Source organism: Anas platyrhynchos, chromosome 12 (genome assembly GCF_047663525.1).
Source record: "Anas platyrhynchos isolate ZD024472 breed Pekin duck chromosome 12, IASCAAS_PekinDuck_T2T, whole genome shotgun sequence".
NCBI lineage: Eukaryota > Metazoa > Chordata > Aves > Anseriformes > Anatidae > Anas > Anas platyrhynchos.
The window spans coordinates 9,059,038-9,075,651 of record NC_092598.1 but is presented as its reverse complement, the minus strand read 5'-3'; positions in this window follow the sequence as shown (position 1 = coordinate 9,075,651).

Genomic DNA, 16,614 nt, shown 5'->3' with positions numbered 1-16,614 from the left:
GCTTGTCATGGCGTGAAGGATGGTGCAGCCGTTTCTGCTGCTAGTGGCTGTTCCCTGTGTCCTTAGTGGGCCAGTCAGTTGCTGAAGCGTCAGAATTATACATCCTGGAGAAGCTGTGCTGGTAAGAGAGGTGTTTTGAAGTGTTTCACCTTTTGTTATAACTGTATCATTGCAGAGCTCCTTTGCCAGTCATGGAAACTTAGGCAAAGGCCGCTAACTTGTGTGGTTTCCACACAGCTGAGTGCTATGTTGTCCTTACCTTAATGTGAGGAGGTTACTTGCGCTGGAGAAGACCTAGAGCCAGTGACAAAACCAGCACCCTTTCCCTGCCAACAGCAACAAACCCCTATGGGCTCTGACTGCTGCTCCTGCTGTTTGTGACGCTGTTACTAGTGTTTTTGTGAGGGATGATTTTACGAACGTGACAGTAAGTCAGCTTAGCCCCATCATAGAGATATAAGTGTAAAAACGAATTGAGTGTGCTTGATAGGCCTTAATTGTTTGTTTAGTGTGCTTGCGGGCTCCTGGAGCTCACTTGACCATCCTGGCATTCAGTGAGGAAAAGGAGAATGCTCTTCAAGATTCTTACTGACTTTTGAAGGAAAAAAGGCCACAAAAGTGACACACATGTTTTCCCAGGCCTTCAAGCAGTTTATTAACTTAATATCAGGGATGCATATAGTCATTGACCTTTGAGTTTAAACTTCTTGTAGTGCTGTGGCAAAGAAATGTAATTCAGTTTTGGTAGATGGGAATATTATAATTGAATGTAGATGATGTGGCAAAGAAGATCTTTGGAGAGAGGAAAGAAAGGGGCATGGAAATTAAACAGCTATACCTTTATTATGGGAACTGGTTAGTGAAGGCTTGCCATGATACTGAACACTACATTTCCAAAGGTACAGTCTGCATTGGGAGTCTTAACGAGTTAGTTTTATCTTGAAGATTGGTGGAGGCTCTACTTTTCCATGATGCTGTATTTTTTCCACCTGTTATTTGCTTCTTTGAGGGAGAAATTGTAGCTTATCATTGACCAAATATATATTTCTGAGCAGAGTGCATTAATATGCTCTGTCTACTTAAAACTACGAAGGGTACCTTGTATGCCTGTGCTAGTTAATCCAAAACAAAGATTAAGTAAGGTTTTTCTATATAAGGGGAAAGCTGAATGTGAAATTAAAATGTAAATCAAAAAGTAATTGGCTTTTTGTGCATAGTTTAGATAAGATTTACTTTTGAAGAATGACTTTGTGTTTTAACACAGCAGGCCAGACACCATGTGGCACACTTGCACTTAATAATGGCAACCAATCTAGGCCATAAATATTGCAAACGATGCCATTTGAATGAGGAGCCCTATGAACCGTAATAAAAACCCCTGTGATTAATTCTAAAACTGCTCTGTTCATATTAGACCTGCAGTGGCCTCCCTGATGAGATCAATACAGCGTAGCAGAGTGATTCTAATAGAAGTGTTATTATCTTTTAATCTTCAGGAGAATGCCAACTTCGAGAATTCTTCAGCATTCTGGCTGCTTATTTTCTCAGAGCAACCTTGAAGGCAGTTGTTTTCTGAAATGAAGATACATTAGAGTCTTTTCAAGGATTTATCAATAATATGACACGGTCACCTTTTGTGGAGCCAACAGCTAAAAGGCACATTTGTATGCTGAGACTTACAATTGGTCACAATGACCTTCCCTGTCAGCCTCTATTTTCTCAGCAGACAAATGCCTACAGTGAATGAGGAGTAAAGGACAGGGACAGGGGTGTGGGAAGGGGGAGTGGGACAATACAGAGCAGTGCTCTTCAGGCAGCCAACAACATCATCTTCCTGAAGTCTAGGTTGCATATACTGTGTCTAGCCGGGCCGTTTCTGTGTGCTGTCAGGCATCCTAACTGGAATACACTGTTTGTAATGAATTTTCATTATCAGTGGTAATGAAATTGTAGTGGCGATTTCTATAATGAGAAATACCTGGCAAGTCTAAAAAGACATGTCAGCTGAATATTTTTAAGAGAATCAAAAGGAAGGACAATTTCTTTTTATGGCTTTTATTGTATTTTCATAAGAAATAATATGAAAACATTCATTAGCTTGTAATGTAAGTGGGGCAAGATAGCAATACATATGCATTTTTTTTTTTCTCAGTTGGTGGGGGCGCTAGCCTGGTTTTGAACCTTCTGAAGAATAGAATTGCCTGACCAAATTTTAAGGATTTTATGGATTATTTACAGTATTATCAAATACACGTAGCTATTGCATAATGTGCAACCTACTCCACAGGAATTGAGCATCAATATGAAGATTGAGATGAGCAAATAAGGAAAAGGAAGTAGTTTTATCCTTATTAGTTTCTCTGTCTCTAGGAATGGAAATGTAAATGTGAATTTGAAATGGCTGGGTTATAAATCTGGTTTCTACAGGAAATTTTTACAAATAGGAAACACGGTGAAAATTAAGCTGTTGAGTATAATAAAAGCAGAGGGAGAGCCAGTGTTGTGCATGTGCAGAAGCTGACACTCAGAAAAACTGCCTGTAGGTGATGTGCTGGGTACCGTTAACAAGATATGCGCATAGATGATCTACAGAATGTGATAAGCCCATAAGAAAAAAGATGGTATAAATAAAGATGTTTTCGTTTCAGACTTGCAGCTAGCTTAGTTTATAAGGGTAGAGATTAAGAAAGGTATCCTTTTTTTTTTTTTTTTTTTTTTTTTTTTTTTTTTTTGTCTAGAGTCTTTGTCAACTCTTTCATCTACAGTACAAGTTATATTGCTTGTTTGGGTTTATTTCAGAACTTTGTGTGACTGGCTCAGGATGCTTGGAGGAGAGGTGCTTGGAGACTGGCACAAAAAGGTTCAGTTCCTTGCAGACAGACATCAGTACAGCTCTATTTCAGTGCTCTGATCTCAGGCTTTCTTTCGGGCATGCTTTGTGAGCCTGCTCCTCACACATACTTCTTGTTCCTAGAAGTGATGATTTAGATGTCTCACCTTGGAGCACAAATTGAAGTGTGTTGGCTCTCTTTGGGAGTGCCTGCAGGGTGGAGTAGCTAGGTTGCTGTGTGTACGTTATACCTTATTGTGTGCTCGCTTTCCTGTGTTTTAAGAGCATTGCCCCTCGTATCTGTAAAGGCTTGAAGTTTGACCTTAATTAATGTAAATCTGGACTTCTTCTGTAGTTCTTCTGAGGATATATCACTGGAAAAGTAGGCTTTTTTGTTGCTGTTGCTCCAGTAGCAGCAGCATCATCAACAGAAAGCTCAAAGAAATTGTGGCACTGCTGGAGGGTTGCAGTGGAAGTCTTTATGCTGTGTAATTTTTATTTTGGCAATGTAAGTTAATACCATTGGAAAAAACAGGTGCCATACAAAATTAATTTCTTACACGGTATTCATACACTGTGGTTTAAAATTTGCTGTAAGGGTTTTCACTAAGTACTATTCTTTTTGCTTTAAAAAATAGGAAGTTTGAAAGGCCATGCTCCTGTTTTCTCTTTAGGGAACAAAAAAAAATCTCTCCATCAGACACTGTTAATGATGCTAAATGCCTTTGAAAATGTAATCCTCATCTTAGTTTTGTTCTCATTTAATTGAATTAGGCAGGCATAATAAACTAAAAAAAAAAAAAAAAGGTTACTTTTATATCCTTAACTTTGCATAATAGCTAAGGTGTGATATGTTGCTCTCGAATAGTTTTTTTTGTGTATGTTACTTGTACTTGGCAAAGGACAATTCTTCTGCATATGAATCGTAATTCATATTCATGCTCTTGTTTCAGGTCTTAAATTTTAATCAGTGTTAATTAAAATAGATTTTCTTGAAGCTCCTTTTTGTAATTTTAACCTACTAATGCTCATGCAAGCTGTTAAACAATGTCATCATTTTGAAAGATGTTTTTAGCAGCTATACAATTTTGAAAACGGAGATTAAAATGTTCAGCCATCTTCTGATAAAGACACAGTAAATACTGAAGAGGTTTGCAGTGTAGTTGAAGAATCCTGAGCTACTTCAGGCCTAGGTTCAAGATTAGAGGCAAACAAATACCCTCCTGTCAAAGACTCATGGGAAGAAGGTCGGGTGGAAAGAACACGGTTTAATTAAGGTGCAACTTTTAATTCACAGGGAACTATCTGGCAGAACTTCAGTGGCTGACCTGACTTTCACTGTCTCATACTAGCAGTGTCCTTTTTTCCTTATTTTTCCAAACTCTTTATGGGACACTTAAGAAACGTCACTAAATTCTTCTTCCACAAATCTAACAAATGTCTTTTATTTATTCCTTTTTCTGAGCTAGCTATTATTTCTGAGACTTGACTCACTTGGAGCTGTGTGGAAAGTTAAATCCTGGAGGTACGCTACAGGATACATCTAAAGCTATTCATTCTAAAAAGAAAGTGCTATTGATCGTACACACTGTTTCACTGTACCCCGGTAAAAAGGTTTTAACGTGTTTTTTTTTTTTTTTTTTTTTTTTCCCAAATCAAGTTGTGATAGATGGATTTAGTTCATCCTAAAATTTCAAGAATTATTTCCAATTGTGGATCATCACCTGCATCCATAGAAGATTACTTTTTGCAAAATTGAGAATTCCTAATAAATCACATGATGTGCTGAGCAGCACGTGGTCATTTTTTTATCTTGCAGCACAGTATGATTTTTGAGGGCTTTGCTCTTTTGCAGAAGGCTTTTTATTCCATTTCAGTCTGTCAGCCATGGAAAGGCAGAATTGAAAGCCCATGTAAATACCATGACTTGGAGTGCTAGTACTGTGAAATCAGGAGTTGCGCTACTATATGATTTATGGTTTGTGTCCCCCTTGGTGTACTGCTCACTTTTACCCTTTCATCCATTTGTCTACCCACCCATTATTGCCACCAGAACTACATTCAGTTGGTTTTGTTGTACTGTGAGTGTGGCGATGACATCCTGGCTGCTTCCTAGCTGTGAAACGTGTCAGTGACCTGAGAAAGGTAAGAACTGAAAGAACCTGCAGTGCTCCCAGCTCTAACTTGCCACAAGACCTGAGGTTCTCCCTGAAGTGCATAAAAACACTCTTGACCTGATTGGCAGACTGAAGAGAGCCCATTTCAATCATTTGGCCTAAAACATTTTCACAGCTTCATGGCAGAAGATGTGTTCAAAGTGGTTCCAAAGCTTACTGTCCCTTTTGGTACACAGCCTGAAGGGGTGGGGGCAGAGGGTTTACAGCAAAGAGGAAACAACAAAGCCCTTAATGTTTCATGTATTTATATTTCATTTTGTTGGAAATAACAGTTTTGGAGATCAAGCCATTTTACTCAAACTGAAATTGCACAAACTTGTCTGTAAGGTAATGCAATTAAAATGGCTCCAAAAGGAATCCTTGCATTTTTAGTTCATTGCCATGGGAGTGTTGTGTCTGTGTCCAAATATGAATGCCATTGTCTAGGGAGAAAATGAAAAAAGTGTTTTAGCCTCTATATTTAACATTATGTAATGAGATGCATTTTACTGATTGGCTATTTGGATCCAGGTGCTGCATTACCTTTTTAATCTTGTACTAGAGATTTTAAGTTGTTAACTTCATTTTTTCTTTTGCAAATCTCTAGCAGTTTTATCAGCTTTATGTGAGTTGTCCAGTGACTTGTTAAAATCAAGGTAATGTTGTTTTGGTGAGAAAGCTGGATCTGACTTGAAGTTCTAATGTTTACCATCTATTGAATCTTCATCCATAAACTGAGTTGCTGCATTAGGTTGGTATGATGATGATCTGTCCGATATTATCATTTACTTAAAAGCTTAAAAAAAAAAAAACCAACCCTGCTAGTAGTGCACCTACATCCTTGTAAAAGGAACTTGAAAATATTTGACAGCTATTTGTAGAGCTTTCAAGTAAAGACAGTTGAAAAACTTTTTCTTTTTCTTTTTTTTTTTTTTTTCCTCCAGGTAAGATCTCTGTTCCTCATAAACAGGGAATTTGAGTAGGGTTTAGCTGTAACCACCATTACCTCTTCACAAAGATGAAATGTTTAGGCAATGTTGGTCAATTTTTTACGTAGCACTTACCAGTCCCTCAGAATCAGTCATGTTTCTATATTAATCAGCGCATAAGACTGACAGAATGACCTGATCAGCCCAGCTGATACAAATGAAACTCACAGCAGTTGGGTAGTCTGGCCTACCTGTCACTTAAAATAGCCTGAGCAGGGTGTGTATTTCTTCAGGAAATCAGGCTACAAGTGACTGCTTAGTGCTGCGCCTACTTTTGTCTCATCAGCATTCAGTTCCATTGCCGAAGCATGAAGGAGGAGAAAGTCACGATAACCTAAAGAGATGAGAGAAGAGGGGTGAAAAAAATCTTCCTTTCTTGAGCTGAAAAGAAAGACAAGGATCATGTGGCACACAAGTCTCTTGTTTATGCTGTTCAAAAAATAATGAGCAAATGGCATTTGTTTTGCTTCTAAAAGCAAAGGTTGCGATTTCCTGCAGTATTTATTTTCCAGAATTGTTGTCAAACTTCTTGTAACTGCAGTGAAATAGGATAACTTGTGTAATTCCATGTGGGTATGAGTTACAGGGTCAAGCTGATGAGAAGGTACTTTAATCAGGCTTTTAGTCATAGCGTCTTATATCAGACAATAATTACTCTCTAATAACTAAAGCAGGAAGATAAGCAGTCAATGCCAATAGAAAATAAATGCATTATATTAATTCTCTACTTTCCTGTGCTGATCAGCTCGTTCCTGGTGGTAGGGCCATCTGTAACTCTTAGGGAAGTGTACATAGTAGTATTCCCTCTAGTGGGTAGCAGGGTTGTGGAGACAAATGGGACAAGGTGGTAGCACTGTGGCCTTTGAAAGTGATTACATTGGTGCTGTTGCTGATAGACACTGTGATGCAGTGTCAGGGCAAGTGAAATAAACTTCCATGTTCAATACGTAGGGAAGGCACAGGCTGCAGTACCCAGGGGAGAATTCAGCTGCCCCCAAACCTGTTGGAAGCACAATAAGTGTGGCCGCAAGCAGGGGACTTCTAAATTGTGTTGAAGACAGTTTATTTAGATGGATGAGCAGGGGAGATGTTCAGTTGAATCTCTTCCCCCAGAACAAAGGTTCTCAAATATATAAAGTGAAAGGGCATCCTTTTCTGAAGTAACAACGAGACCATGGCATTTAATATCCTTAGAGAGGCAAGTAAGAGAAATTAAAAGTAAGGTCACAAGCTTGGATTTTGGGAAAGCAGATTTTGGTTTATTCAGGGATTCTCTTGGCAGACTGAAATGGAAGACTGCCCTGGAGGGCAAAGGGGCACAGGACAGCTGGTTTATTATTCAAAGATGACCTCCTCAAAGCACAAACAAGTCTATTGCAGTGCTTAGAAAGTCAAGCAAGTACAGCAGAAAGACAGTATGGATAAGTAAGGAACTCTGGATTAAGCTCAAATACAAGGGAATAAACAGAAAATAAAAGCAGTGATGAGTTACATAGGAGGAATATAGAAACCTTGCTTGTGCATGCAGGGGTCAGGATAGGAATTTAAAGGCTGGAAATGCAAAGTATGGTTTGTGAAAGAAAACCATAATGCTTTCTAGAAGTGCATTGGTAACAAGAGGAGAAGTCTAAGAAAACTGGTATTGTTATCAAGTACAAGAGGGCAATTTGGAACAGCTGGTATGGACTTAATGAGGCAAAATTGGACTGGATGATTTTGAGTTATTCTGGTTTTGAAGTTTTTGATTTTTCCAACCTAGGGAATCACCTAGTGAAGGATGGAAGTATTCCTGACCCCTTTGACAGGATCACTGGTTGTGTGGGCAGGCGGAAAGCAATGGATGTTTTGCTAAAGTCAAGGTCGTTGACAAGATCTGTCTGAATCATTATAGTGCAAGTAGGGGGAAGTGAACAGGACAAGTGGCTGATGAGACTGATAAAGTTGTTTGGACTGACAGGCTTGGTGAGTGATGAGTGGTGCTAAGTCCAACTGGAGAGCCGCTACTAGTGATACTGCTCCAGGATCAGTATTGAGAGCAGTACTGCTTAACGTCTGTACAAATGCAGCTGTGGAAAATGAGCTAGCGTAAGGGTAACCATGTTTGTGAAATTCTGTATACATACTAAAGATGTTAAAATAGCTTATGTAGACATATCATTACCAAGGTAATATACCCAATAAGAGGAGTTCTGTGCTTTCCGAGCCAAGGAAATGAAGTTTGTCCTATAATGTGACACTGTCATCCTCCCCAGCACTGAGGGGCAAGTCCTGGCACAGCCACGGTGCTCTTCACCCTCATCGACTTAGAGGAAGTCTCATTCAACAGCTGTCTGCGTGGTAATACTGGATTAACCTTTTAAGTTGTTATTTATGTCATAAAAGGATACATTAGGCACTTAATTTTATTTTTTCTAATTGAAGCTATAATTTTCACCTGTGAAAACTGGGATGATTTCTTCTTATAGCTACAAAAATCTGAGTACTTATATCAAAGTTCAAAGAAGTCAATAGAAATCTTTAATGAACTTATGTGGAGTAGGCCCTAAATGACTGTCTGAACTATAGAGCTGAGAATTTTATTGAGCCTAGTAAAATTAATTTATAAGTTTCAGATACCTATTAACAGTTTTTCGGGATTTTTTAGGTTTAGGGGTCCTATCAATATTTAGTCCTGGTTCAGCATTATTAAAATATGGTTATAAGCAACTGGCTTTTTGCTGGAAAACAGTTTTATTTTGTTTTACCAAGAAAAGAGCAATATGTGTTTTGGAAAATATAGAATGACTTTCTTTCACTTCTGTCAGTTCTGTTTCATTACTCCTGGGATAATGTATTAGTCTGGAGCAAGGTTTTTTTTTGTTTTTTTTTTCCTAATGCTATTCAACATTTTTAAAATCAGAACATTAAACTACTGTGGTGTTATTCAGAAGCCTCATTTACTTTGAATCTCTCAATTTCAGAGGATTTTGTTTGTTCTGAGCTTATTTGCACAACCCAGCATACAGAATTGATTCTGGGTTTATGATGCCCGCTCAGGTATTCCATGACTGCAGCTTTGGGATTTTCAGTTGGCCAGACCTTCAGTTGTTTTAGCAAACGTTTATACAATTTTGGTTGCATGTTACTGTATTTCATAAATGGTTATTAGAGAAGCTCAAAAAGGTCGTCTACAACCTGTAAAGATGATGAGAAAGTAATATGGAGATTCCCTGCTAGATCAAAGAATTTGTTTGAGCCTAATTATATAAGCTCCTTGTGTGGTATTGACAGCTGAGATATAACAGGGTCAGACATCTTGACCGAAAACCATATTTTTTCACTGGAGCTTGTAGATTGCAGCTTCTGTCAGGTGATGCTCTTGAAGGCAGCTTATTTTCTTGAGAGTTGAAACATGGCAATTACAAAGGTATTATTTATCTTTTAAATGATGAGGTTGCGAATCTTTTTTTTTTTTCTTTAATCTATCTAAATTGTGGGGTTTGTAATTGCTGTTAGATGTGCAGGATGGATATAGCAGCAATGGGAGACCTGCACAGATCTGTCGTGCACTGCGTGACTGTTGCGCATCAGCTGTGCAGAAAGCAATACTCTGGGAAGAGCCTGTGCCCTACTCGTGTTTTCCCAGAAACATGCCACCAGTAAGCAGATGAAACTAAGTGTGCCATTTAGCCTAACAAATGGGTAATGTCCTATTGTGTGGATTGTTACAGGTGAGTCTCTTTGCTACAGCTGTGAGACATCTATGCTATCTATTAGGGATTGCTCTGGAGAGCTTGAATTTCAAGTTCTTTAAATCAGGGACAAGTCTTGAACAATACTTAAACCAAAAAAACAATCTTGAGTGGTTATAGAAGCTTTTTTTATTTTGTGCATTTTTTTTTTGAAACTGGAAGAAACAGCTCTTCCTGATATCAAACAAGTGTTTGATGTAAAATCGAAGGTCTGCTTCTGAAAAACAATGTAATAAATTTCTACCTGTTCTGCTGAGAAAGCAAAATATTCTTATTAGTTGTGATTACAAGTAGTGTTGCATGAAATGATTTTGGAATTATTTTTTTTACTTACATAAATGATATTTATTTTCTATCTTCCTTACTGGTTATCCAGCCTTTCAGACTTTCTCCTGTTTTACTCCTCGCAGACCTTAATACTTTGAGTGTGAGTCCCAGGTAAAATAGACCTGTCTACCTTTTTCAAATGCTGGAATAGTATCTTCTGAAATTCAAAAACTACCAGTCTGTCAGTATTTAGGTATTTATAGGTATTATTAGGTATTTGTAGGTATTTATACCCATGAGGTAGGAACAGAACAGGAGCTGTGCTGATATAACCACTACATTGAAGAATCACACAAGTAACAAAATAGTGATTCTGGGAGCTAAATAAATGGTGTTGCCACTGCCATTACCAAATGTCTTCTGGAGGCAAAGATGAGTAAACATGCAGAAGCACGTTCTGAACCAGGTTCAGGATTGTAGGAAGACATTTTCAAATTAGGTAGCTTAGTAATTCTGCTAATTCCTAATGAAGTACTCATTTTTCTGTGCATAAAATCAGTGACTAATCAGGCTTCATAAGTCACTAAGCGATAATAATGCCTTAGATATTTGGCATACCAATATTTAAAGTTGAAAGGTGGTGTGTTTTTAACTTTTCCAGTAAACTTAATAATATTTTACAAGTCTGATAGTGATAAATTTGTTGTGGAAATGCCTATTTCAGGTCTTATTTTCTTCATACAAGTGATAGGTTTTTAATGTGCTCCTTTTTTGTTTCCCTTAGAGCACATTGTAACTCATATTTGTCCAGCTTCAAAAGGCAGCTCAGCGTCAAAAAAAATACATATATATGTATTCCCCCTTTTGAAGCTGCCTAAAAAGAAAGCCTGAAGCAGTTACCAAATAAAAAGATGCATGAATTTTTATCCACTACAAAAATACACCTTCAAACTTAAAATGGTAATTTATTTTTACTTGGAGGTCCAGCCAAGCATATCAAATGATGTGAGGAAATGTTTAGATAGAGCTTCTGGAAGCTCTTCTCTAAAAATGTGTACCTACTTTCTTATGTGGCTATTTCTGGGCAAGTAATATGGCTTACAAATAATTTTGATGTTAGTGGCATAAACAAAGGTCTTTTTTTTTTTTTTTTTTGGAGACAGGAGGAGAAATTCAATATGAGTTGCACAACTAAAATGTCTTAAATGTCTTAGTCTAGACATTTGGATATGTATGTCATCATGTATAGCCTACACAGACACATGTAATTAAAACAGCAATGCCTATTAGTATCTAACATATTTCCTAAAACACTTTTTTTTTTTTTTTACATTGTTTTTAAGTACAGGTCAAAAATCAATGTTTATAAGTATTTGAAAAATAAGGTTATAACGTTTTTGTTTCTGACTTTTTTTTTCCTGTCTTGGTAGCTTCTTTCTAACAGATGGAACATTCAAACAGGCCTTTGAAAGTAATCTGATTTCCTGTATATGGAAGAGTCATATATGTGAAGTGTCTACCCCCACTTCAAAAAAAAAAAAAAAAACAAACTTTAGGATTTTAGTTTTTCTTGCCAGCAGATCTTTTCTTGTCATATAGCTTATGGCTGAGGACCAGCACCAACAATCAGACTTCTGACAATAAGGCATCAACTGCTGTGCCTACCAAACTCTCTCATACTGCTTTGTTTAGATAGAGAAAAGTCAATAGCAATGTAGTATTGCTTCCAGCTATGGTGATGTTAATACCTGTGCTGGAAATCCATCCGTGTGAATTAAACCAACTTTGAAAGCATTTCAAGCTTCTCAGTGATTTTCAGCCATTACGTGAGCAATCTTACCATGTAACTTCATCTTCTGAGCAACTCCTCTTCTGAGGTTTTGGAGAATCTAGGCCAGATCCTTAGCTCCCTCTTCTGGCTGCCAAGAAGCTTGTCTTTCTGTGGAAATTTCTGAAGTGGCCTTAAGTCCCATTCCTGTTTATTTTCACAAAGGCAAAGCACTGCTTGGTCTCACTCCCACGTTCTTTAAAACTTAATTTCGAGACCACCTTTTGTCACTTTTGCTAATTTTAGAAGAGTGTTGTGTTTTTCTGTGTTGAATTTGGCAATCCCAGACTATGTCAAGAGCATGCCAATCACAAACCTCTTTTCAAAGAGAGCTTACTTGCTATTGGACTAGTTTATATTGCATTTATGGAATTTTGCTAATAATATTTGGGAGAAATTTTCACAAAATTGAAATTGCATGTTTAAAATTTGTCAGTCAGAAGTGAGTGAAAATCCGTTTCATTGCATGCTTCTGTTGCCTGGTCAAGTCCAAAAGCTTGATGTGGGGGGGAAAAAAAAAAAAAAAAAAAAAGCTTCTACATGAAAAATTAAGTAATTCTTCTTTGTGCTAGCTGTTTTCAGTATGGGGGAATAAGTCCCTAGTAGATGAAAACTTGGGAAAGATATGGATCACACATGCATTCCATTGCACAGAAATATGCAGCTGTTTGCTTGAAGGAAGTTTTAGTGATGATGAGTAAAAACAAAACCATAAATCAAAACCACAATGTTAGATAGAGGTGGGTTGGCTAGTAGAAATCTCATTTCCTTTTTTTTTTTTTTTTTTTCCCTTCTATGGACTCACATCTCCAAGTCTATTTGATGACTTTGTTTTCTAATCTGTAACATGGTAGTAATATTTCAGAGTCCTGCAAAAAGCTTCGCTAACCCTGAAATGACAGGGACTGATTTTGAAGGATTCAGGGAACCTTACTCATATTTCCTTCTGAGAATTGGAGGAGCAGGTCCCAACTTTTAAACTGGTTTTTGAGTTGGGAGCAGTTTGCAAGGATGGGTATGCAAGTTCCTTGGTTTGAATGCAAAATATTGTGTCTGACTGGTGAAGTAAAGTATTTCTTAGGAAAAACTGTAAAGATTTTCTGCTTCTTTCAAAAAAGAATCTGGTGAATATGATTCTTAGTTTATTTTTTCAAATAAAATTCATGCCATAAGGTGAAAATGAAGTGCGTTCCTTGCCAAATCATTAAGTTTTGTCTTTTTGCTTTTGGCTGAATGAAATAATCTCTCCATATCTGAGTGCTTGTTAATTTTGTTCAGTATACATTTTTATAATTTATGAAAGACCACAACTGTTAAGGTTTGGACCTTCAATGAAGTTTAATCTTAGCTATGAAAAATCCTTTGCCAACGGTCTTATTTTTTTAATAGATTTGACCAAGGTTTTAGGTGGCATCTTGAGTTTTCTGGGTTATTTGGTTTGTGTAGAAGGGTTAAAAGTGCAGTAAAACTATCTACCAATCAATTTTAACATCTTGTGCCAGAGAAATCTTTAACTTCTAACTGAAAGCAGAAAGTATTTAAGTTGGTTTTGATCCAGAATGAATCGTGTTCTGCAGGAAAACATAGCAGCTGATTTCCATTACAGAATTATCAGGAGTGCCACATGAGCTGCATTCTATTGCAAAGGTATGTTTCTGTAATAAACGTGACTACTGTTAAAAACACAAAAACCTGGACAACTAGGTGCTCCTAAAACTAGTTTTCAGATAATTTATGGTAACATTCTATTTTCAAATATCCAAATTTGCAAATATATTTGCAAATGCTAGTGGGTTTGTAAATGTGTGGAATGGAGGCATGATTTTTACGTTCATGTGCAGTTGTGTGTATTTCGTAAGAACACAAAACCAATAATCTTATTTGCTTCATAGCTAGTAAAAAAAAAAAAAAGACTACTTCTGAAAATGCTGCTCATTTCATACTAAATTGCCCTTTTATTGGTTCATTTCTGAAGTCCTTTAAGTTACTGAACAGTGTTCTGAATAAAGAAATTCTACAAAAGTCCCGCATATGTATGCAATGTAATGAAAGACTGAGTTTTGGTTACATGCATTATTTTATGTAGTGATTTGAGGTTTCAGGTATACTGGAAGCTCTGTGGAGTTCAGTATTTCAACCTTTGTTCATTGACTGATCCTTCTGAAACAAATTGTTTTCTGTATGGTTCTGGAATTGGGATGTAGAACCTCTGTATGACTCCTCTACACATACATATTTTTAATGTACTTCATAGTAGATTCTAGCTACCAAACAGACCTGCCCCCAAGCATTGTTGTGTTCTTAGCATCATGAGTGCTACCATGATCAATAACCACCAGGATAAAAGAAAATCCGTACTCAAGTAGGGAACTACAAGCCTAATATTCAAAAACATTTATAAGATTAAATTTCTGTGGTTGAATCTTGGTGACACTACTTAAAATGGCTTACTGCTAGTGAAGGAATAATTCCCTTATGCTTCCTCACTGCCCCATCTCTTAAATTTTAGCTTCTTTGTGAGAAGAGACTATGCTTATAGTTTATGCAAAGCTTTTTGGGTTCTTTAGGAGTGTGCAACTGAAATTTGTACGTGGCTGTTAACTTCACAGTATGTCAACTGTGAACTGTGCCACACTTCAGTGCGGTATCTGAGGAAGCATCTTGTATGACTCCTTAGAAAGCAGCTTTGTATCCCTCATTCTTTTTAGAAGATGCGGGAGGTTTTCAGGCTGAATTGCAGCCTCCTTACACCATATGTTTAGAGAATTCATCTCCCACAGTCTGAGCTGTGGGTGTGGGTTGGTGTGGTGTTATGATCAACACTGGAGTTCATGTCCGCTTATGTGAGAAATGAATGCATTCAACCAGGAGAGAAAGGGTTTGTGCTGTGAGTGCCTCCATCTGGCTCATGGGGCAGGAGCAGCAGGAGGCCACTGGGGTCTGATGTAAATACTTCAAAAAATGTTGATCTCCTAACTTCCACTGATTCTCCAATAGCTGCTAAGGGTTGGGAATGTCCAAATTAATCAATGGGCATTATTTAAATTCTGTAGCTGCCTGAGTATTTAGTTGGGGTAATAAGGATGCAGGGACTGCTCTTGTATTTCTTGAATCTGAAGCTGAACCCTCTATGGTAACAGGAGGAAAATAATTGACGGAAGGGCCCTGAGCAGTAATGGAGAAGCAGTTACAAGCTCTAGGTCTGAACCCCTCTGGAAAGTTTCATCGCTTTGCAGTGAAGCAAAGGTGCAGGCTGATATTTCTAGTTGAACTGATTATTTAAAAGGTTGATTAAAAGGGTGAAAGAAATATTGTACTTACTGACTCCAAACCATATCAGGGAAAGTTAACTCAGGGATTATCACAAGCCGATTGTTCTGAAGAAACTGACACCTGGGATGTCTGCAAGATGCTGAGGCCTTTCTGCGGATGTAAGCACATAAAGAGAAGGAAATAAAAAAAAAAAAAAAAAAAAGGGGTGGGGGGGGAGAGGAAGGAAAACCCACTCCATGACTATACATGCTGAGCTTCTAGGATAAAGAGTGCGTTCTGGCAAACATCCATGATCTTGCATGGCATTTCTTCATGGTCGTGGAGTCCTTGTGGTGGACCTAGGCTACAGTGAGATTTATGTGTTAGCTAAAGTTTTGTTTGAACTACTGATCTAAACATTTTATTGAAGCCACTTTTGACATTAAATAGTTAAAATCTGAGTTATCAATATTCAATCTATGAAAAGATTGCATGAGGACCCCTGACAGCATGCAGTTCTGCTGGGATCCTTTTGCAGCTGGTTTATGTTATACAAGAGCTAGAAATCAGTTACAAATCAAATACTAAAAGAAAGATATTTCCACTAGTAACTTGTTTCTCAGTAATTACCAAATACAATAAATATTGCGTAAAATAATGGAATGTTCAGCAGGAAAAACTGAACTAACTACTCAAGTGACTGTGTAGTCCATTGTATTTGGTCTTAGAGCTGGGGGATTGATGGAAGTTGAATGTGAATATTACGCACCCTACAATTATCCTGATATTTACTAAAAGGGTTTTGATACTTCCATTATTGTTACCAGTTACCATTGCTTTGGAAACAAACAAACAAACAGAAACTTCTGACTAGTTTGAATCTCTTTGGGAAATAATTACTTTATTGTATCCCAAAATAAATTAGCTAGTGTCTAGAGGGACATGGGATTTCAAGAGACTTCAACGTTTCATGTTTATGTGATTCTGTGATTCCCGTGGTACCCTTCTTGATCTTAAGCAACTAACTCCCATTCTTATGAGATCTTCAAAAAAGTATTCCCCTGATTTATCAAACACCCAAAATGTTGCGGTTAATCCTCAGCACTGGGGAGGCTCGTGTCGGTTTCTGTTTGTAATTCTCTTTATGGTGTGAGCTGCTCAACCTGTTTAACTGAATGGCACTGCTGTTCAGAGATCTGTGGTCACTGCATCAAGGTTCTACTCTAGGCACAGTGGTATCATTTTTGGGCTTAGAAGAAGGAACTTGGTGTCATATTAGTATGCTTCTGGACTTATAAATGGTAATAAACATATATGAATCTAGTTTGAACCTGTAGCAGAATCTATGATTTCAATTGAAGATGTTTCATATCTGGACTCTCAGAGGTTGTTTGAAGAAGCTGTACCTCTAGTATTGTTTGTCTTTATATAATGTTGATATAAAGTATAAGAACCATACTTAGAAAACTTTAAATTTCTGCCTTGTTTTGCTACTTGTGGATAGATTGTTTTCTCAGACAGGAAGATGGGAAACAACCCTGAATACTGTTTATCTGGGCAC